General features: G+C 46.9%; 1 protein-coding gene across 8 annotated transcripts in view; it reads right to left on the bottom strand.

Annotated features, from left to right (window-relative positions):
* The window catches only part of myt1lb (myelin transcription factor 1-like, b), a 108,300-nt gene that overhangs the window by 68,010 nt on the left and 22,939 nt on the right, over window positions 1-17,351 (bottom strand). For all 8 annotated transcript variants that reach the window (XM_084914405.1, XM_084914404.1, XM_084914410.1 and 5 more), the window contains exon 2: window positions 5,062-5,175. The gene's annotated coding sequence lies outside the window, so the exon portion shown is untranslated. The remainder of the gene's footprint in view (window positions 1-5,061; window positions 5,176-17,351) is intronic.

Here is a 17,351-nt window from a genome sequence, read left to right as displayed (position 1 = left end):
TTAATTTCCAAAGTCTGACCACAACAGATGACGGAGTTTGTGAGCTGACTCCAAAGAAGCTTCATGGTCACTCTTTATCCTCCATCTGCCCCACGGTGCCAGCTTTTATACATAAACATGTGACTGTTCAATCAGTCATGTTACACATTTATTGACCTCATCAAACACAGACGGCTCTTCATTTACTGGGATAAATATTCCACCTTACTTTCACATGGAGCCCTGCTGTGGGGCTGAAGAACAGTATGTAAGAACAGTTTGTGTATCAGGCCAGTTTAACATGGGAGTCTATGAGGACTCCCATCATTGCTGGAGCCCCTGGTGGCCGTTAGAGGAACTGCAGGTTTTGCAGGTATTTTACTTGGATCACTGAAACCAATACCAAAACACTGAGCTGCACAATAAAAGCACTTCCTGTCCGCACCATTAGAAGCTCCTCCTGCTGATTTGAAGTGATTGTTGGGAATCATCTAATTATTAACACGAGCCATGCGAGCACACAGCCAGCACATGAAGGAACAAAGACTTTTACGTCTCCATGAAAGGCGCAGATACTGCAGCATCCACCCAGCCGACATGAGGTATAAAAACCCACAAGGTGACTTTTCATCCAGTCTGAGGTGGATTACACATGTTGGAGCGATAGCATCGCCGCTGCTCGTTGTTCCAGAGAAGCTTTGATAAAACAGAAGAGCACTGGGCATTTTAGTCTCATTTTAATCTCCCGCTCTCACACACACCAACAACACACGCTCAGCCGGTCCCTCCTTACTGCACTAATAAGATTTACGAGGTATCCTCGCTTTTCATCATTTTATTTTTCTCCCGTCGAAACATTTATGGGCGTTCGTAAAGAAACACACCATTAGAGCTGAGGGGCTCTACAGTAAAGTAAGTGTGGTGTTAATAAATCACGTTTAATAAAAAGAGACATCCGAACAGGGCCTCCGTCACAGCCCAAACCTGCCAGGCAGGCATGAATATTTAGGGACATCTGGAAATAAAGCAGGGACGCTCCGAGGTGTTGGGATTTATGACGGCTCGTTGAGAGGATAAACCTGCCTCAGAGGGATGTGCAGGTCTGACATACATGAGCCCCAGCGGTATCATGGGTGGGACAAACATTGCTGCGTGGCCACAAGAATTTGATTTAGTTTGAAACTTTGGACTTTGGATTATTCTTCACGGTTTTCGCTTCACTTCATCGGCGGAGATAGCAGCTTCCAGCAGGATGTTAGTCCGACACACGTCAGCACGTGCGGTTCAGTCGGGAGGCCCTGCAACATAAAGCACCTTTAAAAATGTCTGCAAATCTCTCAGCTGCCTCCAACATCCTGTGAACTGATTTGTAAGCGACGGCTGGCCTTTCCATGCGTGCAGAGGAGATATGAGCTGTGGACTAAAGTGTGAGCCCGGCTTGTTTAAATGCACACACATGCATACTAACAGAGCCTATCTGACGCTGTCGGACTCTCTCTGAGGGTTTGAAGCAAGGCCCGAGTCGCCGCCGAACACGAGCGGATCCGGGAAGCCTCGTCGTTTACTTCCCTCGAGCTTCCTCGGGAGACTTGGACCCGGGAAGCGCGCACGCCTCTGCAGCTCGCCATATGTTGGCGAATCATGCGTATTCCGTCTGGCTTTTTCTCTCTCTTAGCACCCCATGGGAAAATGTCACGGCTGTAATGAAGGTTAGCCTGCTTATTGAGGATTAGTTGGAGGCCCACTCCTTCTCTGTCTGTGTCTCAATTAGAGCTGGGATCAATGGCATTAAAGGCCCAGATGAATGACCACCGAATCACGCTGATCCCTGCTCCAAAAGTTCACACTGCTTAGTTAAGAAAACACCTCGAACAATGAGAAAACTCTGCATGTGTGATTATTTCTGCACAGCAAGCAGATTTAACCCAACTAACTGATTGTGTGTCAAAATGAAAACTGTCCACTGAACTTTCGGTAAATGTTTAAGTTAATGAATTTTCCCTTTTTTTTCATAAACTCATTGTTCATCGTTTTCAAAGTAAGAACTGTGATTCAAAGCAGGAATTAGTCGTCTTTGGACCGGAGACACGAGGGGACGGCAGCTGGAGACAGTAACCAACAAACGTTTGATCCTGTTGTCTTTGAAGCAGTTTGGTGCTTTAACACATCCATGAAACAGGAATAAGACTCTCAGTCATCAGTGTGTGACTGGATGAAGTGGAAATCTGTTGCCGTCTACATCCACAGAAACTCACATCAACTGTTTCCAATCAGACTCCAGAAGCTCACAGGCCTGAAACTCGCAGCAACTTTGCTTCTATATAAGAACAAAACCAGAATATAGTTGCTGACGACCTGTCTGTGATTATTAATGAGGCCATGAGAAACCTCCATCAGTCAGACTGAGACTGTTTGCAGACAGGTTGCATCCCAGCAGGTGACCTTGGCTAAGGTTGCTCGGATACTTGCAATCAGTCCCTGGCATCGCCGGGCAACCGCTGATTCATGTCCTGTTTGGAAGAAGGTTAGTGCTCCCCCCACCCCCCACAGTTTGTACGCTTCATCCATTACAAAATAATAAAACAATATGTTAAATCTAAAATATGAGTAACCTGCAGAGTTACCCAGTCATGGTATGCACTATGTTTGGTGACGTTTGCATCAAAACATCAAAACTAAAATGATATTTTTCAAAAACAAAGTTACTACAGGCCATTAAAGTTTAACAGCAAAGATCAGAGTTTTTTATTTTTCTAAACTGACAACAATAAACGGCTTCATCAGCTTTCACAGGCTCAACAGTAATCCTTCCTGCTAAAATTACAGGAATTATAATAAAAGTTTCAGCAGAATTTAGTCTGAAGTTGGACAACAGCCACAAATGTTTGTTGGCCGGTTAAAAAAAACAGAAACACAAAATCTCAGCTTGAACATTAATGTTGCAGTCAGCCAATCATGTTTCAGACTGGTGTAGGACTCAGTGGCGCCTAGATGAACCCTCTGATGAGCGCCACGTGTTCGTGCAAACATGACAAACACGTGTTCAGCAGTGCTGCGAGGCACAGCTCAGACTATCACTGTTTTTTATTCTCCGGGATCTTTGTGACGTCACAGAGATGGCCCTTACATGGTCATCCCAGACACAGAAGCCACACCTACCTTCAGTTTATTTGTGACAGAGTGCCAATCAGAATAAAATGCTTTAAAGGGGGAGGAGCTAAAGCAGTTTCAGACAGATGAGGTGAGGCGGTTAAAGAAGGATTATTACGAGGAGAGAATCATGCAAAGCTGCTCACTGATGAAACCACGGAGCTGGAAGCAGCAGAATGAGTCCAGTTCAGAGAGGCTGAGAGTTTTGATGCACAACCTTAATGTTAATGAAGCTAACGGAGTAATTCACTCTTCATTTCACGCATGACGTCCTCGCGGGTTTATTTGGTAGAATCCAAACCGAGCACAATCCTTTTAGCGCGTCCTTATTCGGAAGTTCTTCACGTGTTTTCTGATTTGCATCCATGAATTTTAGCCTGGGCTGCACAAACACACAAAGCCAGGTCATGAACAGGAGCGAGACTCACATATAGGAAACAGCAGCAGCATTAATCAGAGTCGAGATCAATGCCAAAATAAAATGCATCAAAAAATGTAAAAAAAAAAAAAAGGTTTCAGGAAGGAGAAACGGGGTTAGCATTGGAATATGCACGGAGACACAGAACAAGCATTTTGTATGTGTGTGTTTATGATTTAGGTGGTGGAGGGGAGGAGGGGGGAGGAGGGGGTGGGGCTCAGACATCTGTCACAACAGTTCACATCGTCATTGCTTCCCTTTGTTTTACCCTTGAAGTTTTGGGAGAATGCGTTTCAGGCATATGGCGCCCAACCCCACCCTCACACACACACACACACAGACACACACACACATACACACACAGACACACACTGATATTCCGTGCAGCGTAGCAGCAGGGGGGAGCCACCAAAACCGTGCTGGCATTATCGAATTTCACTGCAAATAGGTATTTACGCCGTGCATCATCCAGTGGCAGTAAACACGTGTGCCAAACCGACGCTAAGTGCATCTGAATTAGTGTGAAGGGCCGCCGAGATAGCATCTGAGTGGGCGTTCGGCGTGTGTGTGCGTGTGTGTGTGCATGTGTGTGTGTGTGTGTGAGGCTGAAATCTGGGGAGTGATTCCTAACTAGGAATGAAAATGGTTTTGGTGGGTGACAGCAGCTGTGCAGGGCGCTGAAACGCTGCGATCGCAATATAATAAAACAATTTATGAGCTGGTCCGCCGATGACAGCGCGCTGTAACGGTATGGATGTGAAACTAACCTGATTTCTTTAATGCCTAAGCGGGTCTCGTGTTTTATCCTTCATAAAACTCTGATTTTATTCAGCCTCGCCATCCAGGACGCTTGGAAAACATTCCATCTTTGAGCCTCGCATTTGATCGTTACTAAACATAAAAGCAGCTGTAAACATCTGGGCTTCTATAGTCACCTGACCCTACACGAGAGTTCAGACTCAGCCATAAAGGATGGACACGCCACCAGGACATGTTTGTGCGATGTTCCCGCTGCTTTGGTGGAGCCAGAGGTGACCACATCTATGCAACAGGGTGCAGATATAAGCTAACACTAGCACTAAAATGTACCTGTGCAGTTCTTTCTGCTGTCCTGCAGGGGGCGACTCCTCTGGCTGACAGTCTGACTGTATGGAAAATAAGCTTCCTGCTCCCTTTCCTGATGACTTTATGGTCTCAGGTGCTTTCCCAGGAAACAGGACAGGATTCAGAACAGGTGATCGATAAGCTGATAAATTAAAATAAAAAATCTGGTTCCTAAATGTTTGGCTGAAGCTTTTATTGGATGACGACGTGATCGCTGAATCTGCTTTTTATATCCAGGCAGCGATAGAAGCTGAAGCTCCAGAACCTGCAGTTTGGTTTTGCCAACACATTTTTGTGTGAGCAAATAAATAAATCAGAAATCAGTACAAAGAGTCATAAAACCTCATTGTTGCCATGATTTCAGGAGGAAAACCAACATGAATGGCAATGATCCTGCAGACGCGCTGTACCTGAAGCGTTGTGGGCGTGACACAGCTCGTTGGCCCCGACCTCTGCTTCCAGCGTGACCTTCTGACGTTCGGCGAGGGAGGAGCGGCTCACCACGTCTCCTCCAAACTCATTTTCTGCACAGAGGGAGGAAGGAGAACACGCATCATTAAAATCATTCCCAGAACAATCACATTCACACACAGAGCCGTGACAGGATCTGAAATTTCCTCTCCTCCTTTGACTCCGGGCTCATGAATAGTCATATAGCGTCAGCTATGCGGCGCACGCCAAAACCAACGCTGATTTCCGCCATAACGACGGCCGCTTGTCGTGTGCGATAGGCTTGGCAACATGGGGTAATTAGCTAGATCTATCATCTGCTGCAGGAAGTGGGGACAAATATAGCTAATGATCCGTGCCTGCCTCCATGATTTCTCTCCTCGGCTCTCCATCCTCTGCTGAGCTCGAGGAAGAGGAGGCAGAGAGGGGGGTCCCCGTTCTGTCAATGGAAAAAAAATGACCCGAGATGGAGAAAGGGAAGAAGACGGAGGAGACGGAGGTGTGAGAGAACATGTCAACCCTCCCTCCGCCTGTCAATGCTCCTCCATCCGCTGCAGCTAATTGAGAAAACGTATGGAAGGAGAACAGATGAGGTGTCGATGGTGTATAGAGTGAAGGCCCCCATAGGGAGCGCAGCAGACGGCCGTAACACACACACACACAGACGCACACACACACACACGCTGAAAGCAGAGTGAATCCAAACAATAGCTGCTCCCTGAGGACTAACAGCCGTACACCGAGTGTGTCTGCGTTATGTAAAAGGAGTGCTGGTGCTTAAGCGGACTTTACTTTGAACCAGCAGGGGGTCTCTTTCTACCCCCCATCCCCACACACACACACACACACACACACACACCTCTGCTTTCCACTTTCTTTGCAGCGTTTCTTCTTTGTAGTTTGAATGGTGCGTGCGAAGGCAGCGTGGGTGGGGGCTGTAAGGGGATCGCACAAACAACTTTGAAAGTGGCTATTAACAGGAAACCCTAATGTGAAACAATGGGACACTCAAACTATATTTTATACTGCCTTTGTTTCATGAAAAAAAACGCGCCAGAGGCTGCCGGTTCGTATTTGATTACAGCCTCCGGGGCATTTCATTCAGAAAACGTGGGAATAAAACAAAGTCGGAGCGAATTCGGACGTGGGTGGCTGCGAGAAATGTAAAACCTGCAGATAAAACAGCAGCTCGAGAGGTAAAAGAATCAATCGTGCCGTTTGCTTCCTGTTTCTGAGCACCTTTTTAGGTGAACGCGTCTGTCTGTCGGACGACTGTGCAAAAATGTTTTAATCTAAGAAAAGTAGCATCCGGTGAAAATGTAGAAAAAGTTCAAATGTTTAACTGTAAATTAATTTTCTCGCACACGTTTATTCCTCTTTATAGTCATGACTGTGCAGCCGGACAACGAGACAAACGCTGCGAACCAACCGACTTTTACAGACCTCGACTTCATGAAACATTTGTGAGTCCAAATGAAACAAACTCTCAGTTCTTTCAGCTTCGATGAAATGATCTCCGAATTTATGAGTTAAAGGATTTACGAGAGCTTAGCAGCAAATTACTGAAACATTTCAGCTTCTGCTTGAATTCTGGACGTAAACAAAGACAAAAAACTGAACGCCTGTGACGTTTGGAGGGTCGGACGTGTAACGTGCTACAGGATGCTAGCCTCTGAGCAGCGGTCAGGCTAATATAAAGGCATTACCACACAAAGGCTGTTCTCGGTGATGGACTGAAGACGCCAAAAATGGAGGTGACTTGAGCCCAGAGAAGGTCTGAGATGATCCAACCACAGCACGAGGTCATTAATCTGCTGCTGCGCGGTTTGGAGTAAATCTACAGCGTCAGGTTGGAAAAAGCTGCACAGAAACATCAGTAATAATCAGGTCTCACCCAAAGTTTCCATTTCTGTTTAAACATTCTGATATTATCTTCACATCATCATCCAAACGTTTCATGTTTTATTATTTTTTACCTGTTTAGCATCTCTCTGTTAAAGGGTTTGGAAAAATTAGTCTGTGTTCGTCTTTACTTGCAATAATATCAATAACTACAGCAGTTCAGCTCCTGTATTTGAGGTCAGCAGCAGTCACAGGACAGAGTAAACCTCTGGAGTCAAACATCTGGAGAGGGCAGCAAATAACCAACATCCACACAGCCAGCACCGTGCAAAACATTTATCAAGCTCTAAACCATGAAGAAAAAAACTGTAGTTTTCTTGTAATTCACTCCACAGGAAGTCATGAGACTGGTTCAGTCGCTCTGTTGGCTAGAAAGTTTGGTCAAGAAGTTGGACCTTGGCTCAACTTCCTGGAATGTTTACCAATGAGCTTTGGTGACATACATCCATAAATACATACTGGGAAAGATTCTCAGAGTCCTCAAGCAAACATCACAAACTAACCCAGATCCTGCAGGATCCAGCTCAGACACAGACGCCTGCTAATCACTGCTCAGTAACATCCACACAAAATCCCAGAACTGATCTTAACCTCACAGCAGCCAAGTTATTTTCAGATGATGTCATTAAAAATGGTCCCAAATGCTCCAACAGCACAAACAGTTAGCAGGCAGCTAGCTGCTACAGCCATCAGCATCCACCTGTCAGTCAAAGAGGCCACGCCCCCAATAATGCAAGCTTTATGTTTTAATAAAATGTAAACAGGCACCAAAAGCAGTTTCTGTATCAGGCTGTAAACATGTTTAGTTTAACATGGGAGTCTGTGGGCACGGACTGGCTGGTGGAGCCTCCGGTGGACGTCAGAGGAACTGCAGGTAGTTTCATCAAGCTTAACGTGAGTAATCAGCACAAGTTTCATGTAGCGTCTCTTAACTGTGGACAAATTCATAAAGTTTTGCGAATGATTTCAAGTAAATTTCTCCTCCTTTTACCCCATTAAATACCCAAACACACACACACACACACACACACACACACACACACACACACACTCCTGGGTCTTTATAATCAGAGTGCAAGTGATGGGTCTGTCCTCTGATCAAGGTCTTCATGTGGAGGCTGATGACAAATCACAGCTCTGTGACTCCTCATCAGCACGAAGTGTGTGTGTGTGCATGTGTGTGCGTGTGAGAAAAGAAGACAGACAAAGGCGTATATCTGCAGCAGAAAGCGATGCAGCGCGGCTGTTGGTGGTGTCGATGTTGTTCCGGTCATGCAGTCGGTTTGCTAATCTGCACGTTTCAGCACAAGGACAGCGACAGGCAGCAAAGCGGAGGAGGAATCGGCCTTCAGCTCGAATGGGAACACACACACACACACTCTTACACAGTCACACACTGGGATGTGCACACTGCTATTCTTGTTCCCCTCCTTTGTTACAAAGGAAGAATATATGACCAAGGACTGTTAGACTGTGTGTGTGTGTGTGTGTGTGTGTGTGTGTGTGTGTGTGTGTGTGTGTGTGTGTGTGTATTCCTAAGAGAAAAGAGAACCATGCCTGCCCTTTTCTGGGCTTCTATATCTATCAAAGCCACAGTACACACTGTAAATAGGCTGAAAGACTGGCTGCACACACACACACTCACTCACTCACTGTAATGATACCCTATTGTATGGTGATGTACACTGCAGTATGGGAAATGGACTGTGACACAAACTACACACATCACACCCAAAGAAATCACACCAGTCACACAGAAACACACATATAAGCACATATTACAGCAGAGACACATGCTTTATTCATGTGATGTGTAAGCACGCGCATGCGCACACACACACACACACACACACACACACACACACACACACACACACACAGCCTCTGAGAGCGACTGGGGCTGCCTGACCTACATTCTCGATATGTATACAGGCTGAGAGGAGATGAAATCTCTCTCTGTTTCTTCCTCTATGTTCTGTAGCCTCTATTCTCCTCACTGCCTCGGACACACACACACACACACACACACACACACACACACACAGATGAAGAAGGACTCAGGCTGCAGATGCATCCTCAGCCATGTGTGTCCTGATTCTTCATCTTTGCTGCTTTAGATAACAGAAGCTCTGCTCCTCAGAGTCACAGGTAAGACCGTCTCCTGTTGGTCACACGTCCCGCGGTGGGTGCTGGAGGATCTGACGCTGCTTTTTATCACCATGATATGAAGAAATGTTCCAAAATTATGAGTCAAAAACAGAGATAATCTTTATTAAACACAATAAGTTGTTTACATCTCTGCAGTTTCTTTAAAGAAATGATGTTACTGAGCTGCACGTGTCTTTGAGTCTGAGTTTATATTTTCAATAACTTTACAGTATTTTTGTCTTTTGCCTTCTTGTCTCTCTGCTGCTGGAACACCTGAATTTCACCAATGAGGGAAAATAAAGGGGCACGGTGGTTAGCACTGTTGCCGCACAGCAAGAAGGTCCTGAGTTCAATTCCAACATCAGGCCGGGGTCTTTCTGTGTGGAGTTTGCATGTTCTCCCCGTGTTTGCGTGGGTTCCCTCCGGGTACTCCGGCTTCCTCCCACCGTCCAAAGACATGCAGCTTGTGGGGATAGGTTAATTGGATAATCCAAATTGTCACTAGGTGTGAATGTGCGAATGAATGTGAGTGCGAATGGTTGTCTGTCCCTGTGTGTTGGCCCTGCGACAGACTGGCGACCTGTCCAGGGTGTACCCCGCCTCTCGCCCTATGACAGCTGGGATAGGCTCCAGCGCCCCCCGCGACCCTGAAAAGGATAAGCGGAAGCGAATGGATGGATGGATGGGAAAATAAAGGATATTTCTACTCTACTCTACTCTGTTCTATTCTAACTTATTCCCTCATATGTGTCCATTTCAGTAGGATTTATGCCATGAAGGACGAGGACAGTTACCTGCCTTCATTTTAGATGTAAGCTCACCGCTGTATGTTTAGCTAATCGACTCCATCAGTCTAACTGTTTCTGTCTCTGCATTTATGCTTTTATCGATCTGTCGTAGCTGCTGTGACCGGGCGTTTCCACCCCGCGGTGCTGAGTGTGTTCAGACTCTGGTCTCAGATGTGATCCCATCCTCACAACTCCAAAGCTGTTTGTTCATGTTGAGAATGGGACTGATGTGAGCTACCAGGTGTACGTTACAAGTTTGGGCTAAACGCCTTCTCGTATGCTTTGCATTCTGGGATGTGGCGGGGTATCAGTATGGGCTAGCAGCTAGCTGTGAAACAAGCGTAATGCTCAGGAACACAGCAGCTTCTTCCTGTTTAGGTTTATCCAGGCTGAAGACACGAAGGTGCGAGCAAACCCACTAACTCGCAGAGCCAGCGATTCTTTATGTGCGTGAACAAAAACGGAGATAACCAGAAATGTCCGTCGACCCAGCAACACATACAAACGTGGAAATAAGAACAACAGCTGATCAATCATCGCCGTACCAACGAGTCATTTTTAACCAATCAGGATTCGGGCTCTGCACAGGGTAATCACTCTTCTGGCTTGTTGCAGAATTCCAACACTTCCTGTCGGATTGCTTTCTAATAACCTTCTACACAGTCAGACCTCTTTTTACGAGGCGAGGTGTCGCCCGCTGCTGGACACGAGAAAGAACGCACTTCAGTGTTAGCGTCACTTTTCCGTCCTGGAGTCGAGTCGATTGTTATTTATGATTTCTAAGGAAGAAAAACAGCAAATTGAGCCGTGCATGCTGTTCGATCTGAGCCGCTGTTTTATCATTTATGAATAATCGCCTTGAACAGTGATGTTTGAACTATAAACCAGCTGTAAGTGTGCAGAAGGTGTGCGATCACCAGTCAATGAGAAGCTAAATCAAATATGGCACTATATCGAGGCTTTCCATATACCAGCTTCCAATCTCTGCTGCTTTTCTATTTAAATTCTCCAGCTCGGTCACAGAGAGCCGATTTATCTCTTTGTATAGTTTCTAATAATGAACTCAGTAATCGCTGTGAGCCCAAAGCTCAGGCAGCAGCCTGCTCTAAACGCTCAGTTTATCACCGTGTTTTCTATTCTTGGAGCTCTGTGATGTCACAGAGACTTACAAACCCCACCCACTGCTGTTCAGAGCCACTGTAGCCAGCCAATCCAAAAGAAGCTGGCTTAAAGGAGGAGGAGCTACACGGGCTTGTTTCATACAGAATGAAGGGAGCGGCTATGAAATAAAGAAGGCTTATTATGAACTGTGACTCATGCAAAGCCTTTCTAAAAGAGTGTAACCATACAAATGTGAAGCTAGAAAACAGATTACTCCTTACTCATTACTGCAGAAGGCAAACCGCAGCGTGTCTCTAACCTGCAGGTTAAACGCACACGTAACACACAAATGAAAACAATGTAGAATTTTATGTCTCACAAGTGAAAATAAGAAAAAAAAAATCTAATTCAATACTTTATGAAGATCCACAGGAATAAAATATTTACATCCCCCAAAAGCAGTGCAGACACGAGCTTCTTCAGAGAAAGGTGAGACAGGGGACGATGGCGTGCAGGCAGAGGGCGAGATAACTCGGTGATGAGAAGTGGAATTAACGTATGCCTGCGTACAAATATGTGTTTATTGGAGATGGGATCGGTCTGATAATGAAGCCAGCTGGCGCCTTTTCTCTTCTTCACGGCGCTCGCTGGAAATCAATGGACCGCAAACACACGGGGACAAAACCAGCAGCACGCATCTCCTCTCTGACTGAAAGGCACCCGAACCTTCTAACGCCACGTCGGCGCCGTTTGCTCATCCGGCTGTGCAGAGAGCAGATCCACCTCCCTCCCCTCATGCCCCGACAGCACAGAGGTTAGTAATTCAAAAGGTTCTCGGTGTAAAAAAAGACCTGATCCACTATATCCCCAAACTAAACCACCCAAACCCTCTAAATCCCAGCGAGGCATTACACTGACCACACTGTCAAAGCATTGATACAGCACAAACCAACAAATCCTGCGACCCTGCATCCAGCCTGCTTTAATATTACAGCGTTTCCCCAACAAATCCTGCTGCAGGTGAAGAGCAGCAAGGACGACACGTTACACTTTGTCTCAAACTTTTTCATCACACCTTCTCATATCCAGTCACCCCACGTAAAATCAACCAATCAGCTGATTGTTGCTATGCGATATTTAACCTTCAAAATGTGAATATTTTCAGAGACCCTCCGAGTACACAGAGGTGGGAACAGCTGGTCAAAGTCCATGAAAACAGGCGAGCAATCGAATAGAGCAGACCCATGTTTCTCCAAACGAGCTCTGAAAACTGTCGTTTACTCAGCAGCACTACTTCACTATTTCATCCAGCAATGGGGGTGTGGCCTGGCCTGACAGCCAATGAAATCTGCCCTCTTATTGATTGTATGACTTTATGAGTCTTTATCGTCACTAAAGCACAAAGATTCAGTTCAAGTTACAAACTGAACTTGAACTAGAAAATAAAAAAGATGAAATTTTCATGTGTTGCATCACATTTTTGGTTTTTGGGGGAATTTTGAGCCGTCGTCACTGAGAACCACAGAAATCCACTCAAGTCTGTGGAAACACATTAAAGCTTAAAAGCTCTAAAGCCAAACTTACATTTCTGATTATTCAATGGAGAAAACTTTAAGAAGTGCATTCTGGGTAAACTCTCGGGGTTCGAATCACCACGTGGGCTCGGAGCAGAAGTGCATTCTGGGTAAACTCTCGGGGTTCGGATCACCACGTGGGCTCGGAGCAGTGGTACCGGGATCATCTTTAAACATTTTTTTCATCCCTGAGATTTTTTCGTTGCACGGGACAATAACGGCCTCGCGAACTGTGAGGGCCCGAAGCTGAAACTGTTCATTTTATATTCACGTGAAAGTAAAATTCTGCTTCATCAGATACACCGAAAAAATTAAAACAGCATCACGCAGCATATTCGTTTACATATGAATGCCTTTTTAAAGCCGACTCGCAGCAAAAACAATGATTGTGGAAATAGTCGACACCTCCAGGATCCTTCCAGAGGCTGTCGGACTATTACAGAAATGTCCTTGTTAAAGCAGAGTGCAGGAGCGAGCTCCTCCCCCCGCCGCCCCTCTCCTCTCTAATCTTATTGAGGCTGTGAGGCTGCGGGCCTCTCACACCGGGCGCACAGGCAGAGAAAACAGACTCACCTGCATCAAATCAGCACATATCTCATTGGAACTGTTGGCTGATCTCCTGCTACAACAGCTAAAAAATGAATCTGCCTGTCGGTCTGAATCGCTCCCACAAAATATCTTTGGACACAGCGGTGCCGTCGGAGACTCCGAGGTTCAAGGGTGAGAGGAGCTGTCAGGCAGTGAAGTGGACTGGCTCTTTATGACTTCCCTGCACCTATCAAAGAGGAAGAGCACGCCAAGGTAAAAGCAGTTTTCTGACCCACTTTTCTCTTCAAGGACGCCAGAGATGGAACTGACCGCGCGCCTGACCTGCCGAGGCTTCGCAAACACAGGCGGCGAGCCGCGCGGCGTCCACGCTGGAAGTCTGGGAGGAAAATAAAGCAACGCGGCAACACGCGCGCCGTGCTCGTTATTAGCTGCACCCCTCCTAAAAAGACACAAATGCACACACGCAGCTAAACGTGCACTCCTCCATCCTCCTTCTCTGGGGAGGCGCCTCCCCTGTAAGGGCGCAGAGTGGGGGAAATAACATCGGGCGAACAGCCGCCGCAATTACCCACAGTGGGGTAATCACCAGCACAATGCAATATGGGCTGGCTGCCTGGGAGAGAGAGCGAAATACTCAGGTGAGGAAAGAAGCCAGACAGCAATCAGCCCAGCAGGACGAGTGAGAGCGGGAGAGAGAGAGGAGAGCAAAGGGCCATTCCTTTAATTTCCAAGGGAGAGCCAGGGCCTTAATTACTTGATGAGTCTCCTCTCTTTCTCTTCTTCTCTGTGGCTGTTAGAAAAAAGCAGAGAGGGAGCGCGTATAGCGGCCTATTATGGGACTGGGAAGACTCCAATCACCTCTCAGCACAGACAGCGAGCGGCGAGAACAACATAGCAGTGATGGAGGGAGAGAGGGAGAGGTGATTTACACCTTTAGAAGTGTTAACACCATCTCTCATCCCCGGCAGCTATAGAACACCAAGGTCGAGGAGGGAGACTTGAAATAGCCGCAGGAAAACAGGAGGCTGAGCGGCGCCTCCGCCTATAGAAAACAGCAGCGTTCACACCGGCGGAGAGGCAGAGACTCTCCCCGCGTCCCCGGGGCTCGACGACGTCTGTTACACATGCAAAGCAAAATAAACACAAAGCATTAACGACCCATAACGTCTGCAGACACACGGCTGCCCTCTGATCCAAACCACAGATCAGTCGGCCGTGTGGGGAGCGCTCGGTGCAGGTCGCTAGGTGAAACTGGCGCAATCACGTATTGCATGAAAACCTCATTCGCCAACTAACTGCTGAGAGATTGGGGACAAGTTGATGACTGCAGCTGGTTGTCTTTTCCTGGGTCAAACTAAACCAAACTAAATGGCACTGATAAACGAAACTGCCCGCACATCACAGGTGGCACGAAGAACAATGGAGCGCTCCCACCCAACGACGAGACGTTGACACGTCCGTGAGCCGCTGCGCATCAGCAGCAACTGCTTGCTAACCCCTCACAAACATTCACTGGTCCTCAACCAACAAATCCAAATCTGCATTTGACCCCACAGAGCGGCTGGTGGTCCCTGATAGGTCCCAAGGCCCGTGTGATTGGAGCTTAATCAGCAGATTACATTTAGACGTCTGCCTGACAAAAAGCCCAGGCTGCTGTCTCGTCCAGCCAGAAACCCAGCTGACATCATTCCTCAAAACACTTCATGATAAGCTCCAGATCCATAAATGTTTTTCAGGATGGCTCCATTATCTGGTTCCTCGGTGACACGTTTCACAGTTAGGACGAGCTTTACTCAGACGTGACTCCGAGTACCTTCAGCGTTTCTTTGGCATTTCCGTGCTGCCTTCCTTCTTCTTAATCAGCCAACATGCATGCTGTTATTGGGCTCCATATCAAATTGGATGAAATGCAATCAAAGCCCACTCCCACTTAAGAAGAAGGAACAGGCTCTGGCTGTCTGCAGGCTCCCATCTGATGTGTTCACTGTTAGGTCCCGTGTACAGTTTCTCAGTCTTTCTAAGCAGTTTGCAGCCATCGGCCCGGGACACCAGCAGGTCCAAACGTCCAGGTGTGATGTCTCTTCTTAAGGCTCAGTGACTCAGCCTTACAGTGGTTTGTTTCAGACTTAAGAACTACACGTTATCACTAATGTTTCAGCCCATTCATTTATGCAGGAGGTGTCCTTGGGCAGTGACTGCAATCTTCATTTATTACATGTGCAGGGTAAAGAAAGGGCTTGACAATAACGGAGCACCTTTCAGTGCTAAACCTCCAGTTAATGAAAACAAGATGAACACAAAGATCTACATCAGATGATTTACAGTCATAACCGTCAGTCAGTGTCCTAAACAGGCAGTTATATCGCCATGCATCAAGCCACTGGTGCTAAAAGTAACACATTATTATTCTTTGACTCTGTGGGATTAAAATGTGTAACTTATACATCAAAGCTGTAGTTTAGCATCTATTTAAAGGTCAGTTTTCTGTGATGCTGCCGTGCACTTCTACACTGATGACACTCAAACATACCTGCCTTTATCGGCTACATTATTACAGTGTCTGCCTGCAGGAGGTCAAATACTGGATGACAAAGAGTCACATGACCAGAGGAGACCTCGGCGTCACGCTGGCGTGTTGGTGGCATCGGACACAAATGCATTATTTGGTTACATTTTATGACCAATTATCATCCATTTCATGCAAACACAACATCTGCTTTTACTTGTAGCAATAAGTTTTCCATGAACGCTCAGCAACACCTGCAGTATAAAGTGTAACGAAGCGTCCCGATCAGTTCATGAAGCGGTGCTGCACGTTTGGAGCGCGGCAGCTTTGAGGTTTGTGTCTTCTGTGCACTTGAACATTAAATCTGATCCATTTTTATTTAGTAATGTCACATTGTCTACAACAATGGTCCAGATTGATCGATAGGAACATCTTCCTAGCTGCACTTTGTGCTCAGAAATCTGAACGATGTCAGACGCCGAGCCGCGGTGTCCACCTGTCATTGGAGGCTGAATGCTTGTTTACAGGGACAGTTTATATGATCTTCCCTCAGCACACAGTCACAAAGATCACTGTGAAGACCCCGTTTGCACGATTGTGCAGTGAAATGATTTCTTTGAAGATTAGCGATCATTTATCTGGTCAGAGGGGAGTTTAACCTGAAGCTATGCGAACCCAATGCCGGGCCGACGCTCTCCGGCACGGCTAATGAAGCAGCTCCTTTTGTGTGGCATTTTCCAGCCTTCGCTGCTTCTTCTCAGTCGTATCGGATCTCCGGGACTGATTGATAAGGACGCGGTGCGAGAGCAGGATGAGCGCGCTCGCCTCAGCGTTGCAGGTATACAAACACGTGGACTAAATCAACGTGTTTGTGCGCGTTTGATTGCACCCTGGTCTCAATGCACTGATGAGCTCTATTGTTCTCTTCTGTTTTTTCCCATCTTCTACCCTCTCTCCATCCTTCCTCTGCCCTCCCACCCCCTGCCTGACTGCCAGCGTCTACCCAGAATACCAATGATGCAGTCTGCAGATAGATAGGGCTGTCTGTCACATGACCCTATATGTCCTGAGGCTTTACCCCAGGATGACAGCAGGCGTAGCGCGTGCACGCACACACTCCCACACAAAGGTACTCCCAGTAAGGCGTGCTGTATCTCAGCACAGGCACCGAAGCATGGCAGCACACACAAAATATTCAGAGCTATACACTCGCTCGGGCAAGCTAATGGGCACGCACACACCGAATCACCGCAGGGGAGAGAGGCAGAGAGAGAGCGAGCGGACACCCCGTCACCGTTCACACATGCCGTCTCTCTATCTGCCTCTCTCGCCATCACACACACAGAGCTGCAGGCGAGACAGAAAAACACTGAATATCCCCCCAATTCCATCCATCTCCACCAACACACACACACACACACACATCCTCCTGTGGGAAGGCACCCCACCCCTGTTTCTCACACAAACACATTCGTCACTGACAAGGCTCTACACAGTCACCGGGTATCCTGTGGCACCAAAAATAGCAGCCCCTAATAGGACGGGATAGAAACGGTCCCCTCGCTCTCTGCTCAAATCAGCTCCGCATTTCCAGTGTGGGATTCGAAGGCGTCGGGCTACACGAAGCAGAATTTGTTTCGATTTGAATGAATCACACGGTAATTTAAAAAACGGCTCCCCCA

This window comes from Perissodus microlepis, chromosome 19 (assembly GCF_051167445.1).
Source record: "Perissodus microlepis isolate ML-2025 ecotype Zambia chromosome 19, ASM5116744v1, whole genome shotgun sequence".
Taxonomy (NCBI): Eukaryota; Metazoa; Chordata; class Actinopteri; order Cichliformes; family Cichlidae; genus Perissodus; species Perissodus microlepis.
This window is presented reverse-complemented; position numbering and strand designations above follow the sequence as displayed.